The 6,000-nt window shown below is 40.9% G+C and overlaps 1 long non-coding RNA gene across 1 annotated transcript in view; it reads left to right on the top strand.

The window, feature by feature from the left end:
* Nucleotides 1-856, top strand: part of LOC138267646 (uncharacterized) — a 198,931-nt gene extending 198,075 nt beyond the window's left edge. The window contains exon 4 of the long non-coding RNA XR_011199836.1: nt 725-856. This is a non-coding gene — a long non-coding RNA (uncharacterized lncRNA). The remainder of the gene's footprint in view (nt 1-724) is intronic.
* The last annotated feature ends 5,144 nt before the right edge of the window (nt 857-6,000 follow it).

The following is a 6,000-nucleotide window of genomic DNA, read 5'->3' on the forward strand; positions in this document are numbered from 1 at the left end:
TTTGGGAAATTTGATGTGTCTATGTTGTGTTTTGGGGCATTTCTTGTCGTGGGCGCTAGGCCTATCCACACAAGTGAGGTACCATTTATACCGGGAGACTTAGGGGAATGCTGGGTGTAAGGAAATTTGTGGCTCCTCTCAGATCCCAGAACTTTCTGTCACCAAAATGTGAGGAAAAGTTGTTTTTTTAGCCAAGTTTTTTCAGGTTTGCAAAGGATTCTGGGTAACAGAACCTGGTGAGAGCCCCACAAGTCACCCCATCTTTGATTCCCCTAGGTGTCTAGTTTTCAAAAATGCTCAGGTTTGCTAAGTTTCCCTAGGTGCCGGCTGAGCTAGGGGGCAAAATCTACAGCTAGGCACTTGCAAAAAACACGTCAGATTTCAATGTAAAAATGTGATGTGTTCATGTTGTGTTTCCTGTCGCGAACATTAGGCCTACCCACGCAAGTGAGGTACCATTTTTATCGGGATACTTTGGGGAACACAGAATAGTAAAACAAATGTCATTGCCCCTTGTCTTTCTCTACATTTCTTCCTTTCAAATGTAAGACAACGTATAAAAAAGACGTCTATTTGAGAAATGCCTTGTAATTCACATGCTGGTTTGGGCACCCCGGAATTCAGAGATGTGCAAATAACCACTGCTTCTCAACACCTTATCTTGTGCCCATTTTGGAAATACAAAGGTTTTCTTGATACCTATTTTTCACTCTTTATATTTCAGCAAAAGAATTGCAGTGTACCCAGTATAGAATTAAAATCCATTGCAAGGTGCAGCTCATTTATTGGCTCTGGGTACCTAGGGTGCTTGATGAACCTACAAGGCCTATATATCTCCGCAACCAGAAGAGTCCAGCAGACATAAAGGTATATTTCTTTAAAAAATCTAACATCGCAGGAAAAAGTTACAGAGTAAAACGTGGCGAAAAATGGCAGTGTTTTTTTCACCTTAATTTCAATATTTTTCATTTCAGCTGTTATTTTCTGTAAGAAACCCTTGTAGGATCTACACAAAATACCCCTTGCTGGATTCAGCATTTTGTCTACTTTTCATAAATGTTTAGCTTTCCGGGATCCAGCATTGTTTTCACACCCATTTCTGTCTCTAACGGGAAGGAGGCTGAAAGCACAAAAATAGTAAAACATGTCGCAGTAAAATGCCACAATAGTGTTGAAAAAATGGGTTTTCGGATTCAAGTCTGCCTGTTCCTGAAAGCAGGGAAGATGTTGATTTTAGCACCGCAAACCCTTTGTTGATGCCATTTTCAGGGAAAACCCACAAGCCTTCTTCTGCAGCCCTTTTTTCTCATTTTTTGTAAAAACAAAAACTAACTTTTCGCTGTATTTTGGCTAATTTCTTGGTCTCCTTCAGGGGAACCCACAAAGTCTGGGTACCTCTAGAATCCCTAGGATGTTGGAAAAAAAGGGCGCAAATTTGGCATGGGTAGCTTATCTGGACAAAAAGGTTATGAGGGACTAAGCGCGAACTGCCCCAAATAGCCAAAAAAAAGGCCTGGCACCTGAGGGGAAAAGGCCTGGCAGCGAAGGGGTTAAGTTAGCCTGTTGCTCTTCTTGTTGGGGTTAACATTTTATTTCTTTTATTCCCTTCATCGCATGTTTTTTTAGAATATATGCCTGATTTAGATATTGGCAGACAAATTACTCCAACACAACGGTGACAGATACCCCATCCGGCTGAAATATAAATCCCATTATTTCCTATGGTATTTATATTTTGGAAGACAGGATCTCCGTCACCGTTGTGACCCCTCCGCCAGTGTGTAAACCGGGCCCTCTGTCTTTTCACGAGCAAGGGGAGGTTGTAGTGAGGCCCTCTTGGACCCACTTTGGTTCCCTATTTTAGCTTTGTTTGATATTTGATATTTTACATGTATGAGCTGCATCACGTTTAGCAATGACATTTTAACACTACACTTGCATTATATTATTCTAGGCATATACTGTACGAGTTCCTTGTTTTAGTTAGCCTTTCTCAACATATAATCAGTACATTCTGTTCAAGGCTAGGATCACAGTACACAATATCCTCGTTTTTGCATTGCCCCTTCAGGAAACAGCTTTTAATATTTATACATAGTGTTGTAAGTCAGTAGTGATTAGATTAAGCAATAGCAGAAGACATCTTGTATTTAGCAACTATTGTGAACATTTCGCTGAATCCATTTTGTATTCATGGCAGCCATTTTCTCTGCCATGTGCTCTGTCCTACCTTTCTGTTAACTACTCTTGAAAATCTGTGTAGTGATAAGTTATATTTAGCATCTCCCACTTTCGCACATGCCCAGTAAGATCTGCAGCTGTTAGTAATCAGTAACAGACAGTAATGTGTCAACTAGTCCTTGAAAACTGTTAGCCCCTCCTACCTGTCGACTGTGCATTTCCATATGACCTTATATGTATGAAAGTCTTGCTTCTATAATTGTACCACCTTCTTTTAGCCCCTGCGTGGGTATAAAAGGACCATGCTCTCTTAGTTCAGTGTGCTACTTCAAATATTTCCAAAGGGTGCTGTTTGAACTGTAGTACCACCTCATGAGGTTTAATAAACTTTGTCTTTTATTTCAGTTTCTGTGCCAACTTCTTCCTATATGGTCTGAGGACTTTATGCAGAGAAGGGCGAACCCCTTGCACTAGTAGGCCTTGCTGAGGCTTACTTCGACAAATTGGCGCCCGAACAGGGACTCATCAGTGACTCGGACGCCCGACGGATTGGTCGCGACGAAGGATTGGGATCTCGCTGCGGACGATCAATGCCTGAGGAGACCCGAATCTTGGCAACCACGGCGATTTTCCCTTCTTTCTGATTTGACCATCCAGGTGGCGCCGGTCCTCGACTGAGATCCTTTTTGTTCATTCGTCATGCAGTGACCATTTTGGTCGATTTTAGAACTTGGCAGTTGGAACCTGGACGCACTGTGATTGGTAAGAGCCGTTTTACAGCACTTGCTGTGGGTTTTGATGCCTTTGTTTGGTAATGAAGTTTAGCACCACTTACTGTGGCTCTCGTGTTTTGGGTGACTAGTCAATTTGTGTCCTTTGAATTGATATATAAATTGCAATTTATATAGGCAGGTAATGAGGAGAATTTTCTCCAATTTAATTTTGATTTGAACAGCACCTTAAGTGCTACTTTGATTATAATATTACATATTCTGCACTATTTTTGGCATGCCTGTTTTTAGCGCACTTCGTAGGATGTGTTGCTTTTGTAATGGTACCAATTTGAGACTGGAAGAATCGCAACCGGCACCCCCAGAGGGGACGCCCAATAGAGATATGTATGTTAAACATGGTCTTTCTTCTATAATGTACAGCACATTATGGAATAAATACACTTGTGCAGGTCCTGAGTTACATTGGCCTATGCATGGGTCATTTGATTTGCGAAAGATTGAGTATGTGGAACAATGTATGTGTAAGCGAAGGTCTAGGCAATATATGTTTGACTGTGTACGAATGTGTGAGAAAGAAGTGCGTGGACGAGGTCAGGGTGAGCAAGCCTTGCTTGAGAAAGAGCAGCGGAAGAATGTATATGTGAAAGCATTGGAAATGAGAAAGAAAGAAATAAATGACTTAAAGGATCTAGAAGAGAAAGAACGTAAATTACAGGTAACTGGCCAATACACTGTTAGGCAACCTCTCTATCCTATCCTTAATAAACCACACAATGATTTTTTGTTACTAGATCGCCCTCCACCTCCATATGTCGTTCCTTCTGCCCCTCATGAGTTAGCTGAGGTCTCCGGTTCGGAGCAACAGAAGATACGAGACAGTCGCTCTATGTTGCCTGCTGAGCGTGCGTCTGAGCTTAGATCTATTGCTCGTAAAACAATTCGTAGCGTTGTCTCTGCTTCTGAACTTTTAGACAACATGAAAGGGTGGACGGAAAAGGAGCAGCTATATTTTACTGAGGCATTTGGCACAGAAGTTATTGAACTATTTCGGAAATATTCTGATGAGTTAGAGCCTGATCATGTAGCAGCTGATCATAAGCAAATGCGTTGATGGTCTTTTTGTTTTCTCCCAGGTGGCTGATGCAATCAGGCGTTTGGTGAAATTATGTGTTGTGGCAGTCCGTTTGCAAGAGGAGAAAAGGGCTGTGGACGTAGTTGCACGGACATCTCAGACCGGTGGGGTGCAAGCTTCCATCTTCTGAACAGATAAGACTATGTTAGTTCACGCGAAACCAATGTGGGAGGCCGCGGCTTTGTATATTCCTCCTAAAAGATTGGGTACAAGTGATGATAAAACATCTGTCGACGCTAAGGGTTATTTTATTTATAATTGGGTGTATACTCCTTGGAATAGGGCAGATGTAATGGCACTTTCATTCATTCATTCATTTAACTTTATTTCGGTGAGTAAAAACAAACCATTAAAGTACAATACACAACAAAGAAAGAAAGGACTTCTAAAAACACAAAGGTAATAAAAACATAGGTAAAAGTACAGTTAAAAAAGGGGCAAGACAGGTTGTTAAGAAACAAACAAGAAATAAGCAGTCAGATAAACATCACTTAATATAGTAAAAGGCAATACTCAAAAATGAAAATAGTTCCATGGATCAGCACTAGTTAAAAATATAATACACCAATATCTGTATACTGTGGAGCGATCACACATCCAATTTGATAAATATAAATAGATAAGTCTAAAAATTAAAAAATTAGTTCCCCACTCTTGCTCCTTGAAATTGCTGAACTCGGATATCATAATAGTATAAGAATTTTCCCCTTTCCCTGATTTTCATTTAAAAATTCTCATAAAATAAGGGAACAGTTCCATAGGTCTATAAATAATCCATAAGGAATCAAGCCAAAATCCATGTCCTGTACAGAGAAAAGCTACAATCATACATCCAAATTGGAAAAATATACATAAATAGGACTAAACAGTAACTACACCATTTTATCCCTTAAACTTGCTAATCTCAACCTCCAGATAGACTCGAGGAAACTTGCCACTGGTAGAGCTATCTTGACGGACGAGTCGCTTTTTAAAATTCTCTCAGCATGGAGACAGGATCTAGCTCCTAATTGTTTAAGAAGCGGGATAAGCCAAAGTGCTCTTTGTTTGTGATATGCTTGACAGTGGAAAAAAACGTGTGAAACAGTTTCTGCATCTTTACAACCCATCGGGCAACCTTTAGATCTATTAGTTGAACTGGACCATTTGTATGTAAGGCAACACAGGGGGAGGGACCCAATCCTAAACCTAATAAAGAGGGCACGAGCAAATGGAGATAACTTTGCATCCAAAAAGGGCTCAAATTTGTAATGGCATTTGACAAGTAAAAAATTGTCGGACATGGACAATGGGATCGAACCAGCAAATTGCCCAACCTGAACATTATGCCAATAAGCATCCTTTAACAGCTGTGCAGCATTTTTAGGAATAGAAATAGGATCATGCCAATAGGAACCTAACCCCAGACGGGAAAAAGATTGTTCAACGAATACACACCATTTAGGTTTGATACTAAAATCACGGCCCACCACATTTAAGAGGCCACACCGAAAAGGGGTTAGGGCATCAGTTGTCCACAGCCGAATCCAAAACAGCAGGGGCCTTAGGACAGCAATCTGTGAGATTGAGAAAAGATTTAGGTCCAAGTGAATGGGCAAGGATGGGGTACTCAATGGAACTTTTAGCATCATTTTTAAAAACTGGTTTTCCGCGCTAGCCAGATTCGCCAAATTACAATGGCCCCAAAGTTCGGCTCCGTATAGGGCGGCCCCCCTAGCTTGAACTTTGTATATTTCCAGTGCAGGAGATATTGCAAATTTCGGGGAACTAGAGACAAATCTGACAATTCCACCTGCCCTCTGCTTCAGGCATAATAAAGATTTATGGCGCTGGGCATGCCAAAGATGTGAATCTTCCACTTTGATACCAAGATAATCAAAGGTGCCCACCCTTTCCAAAGGGACATCATCTAACTATACAGGCCTCTTTATTTTTTTTCTACTATCTCCAAAA

This window comes from Pleurodeles waltl, chromosome 12 (genome assembly GCF_031143425.1).
Source record: "Pleurodeles waltl isolate 20211129_DDA chromosome 12, aPleWal1.hap1.20221129, whole genome shotgun sequence".
NCBI lineage: Eukaryota > Metazoa > Chordata > Amphibia > Caudata > Salamandridae > Pleurodeles > Pleurodeles waltl.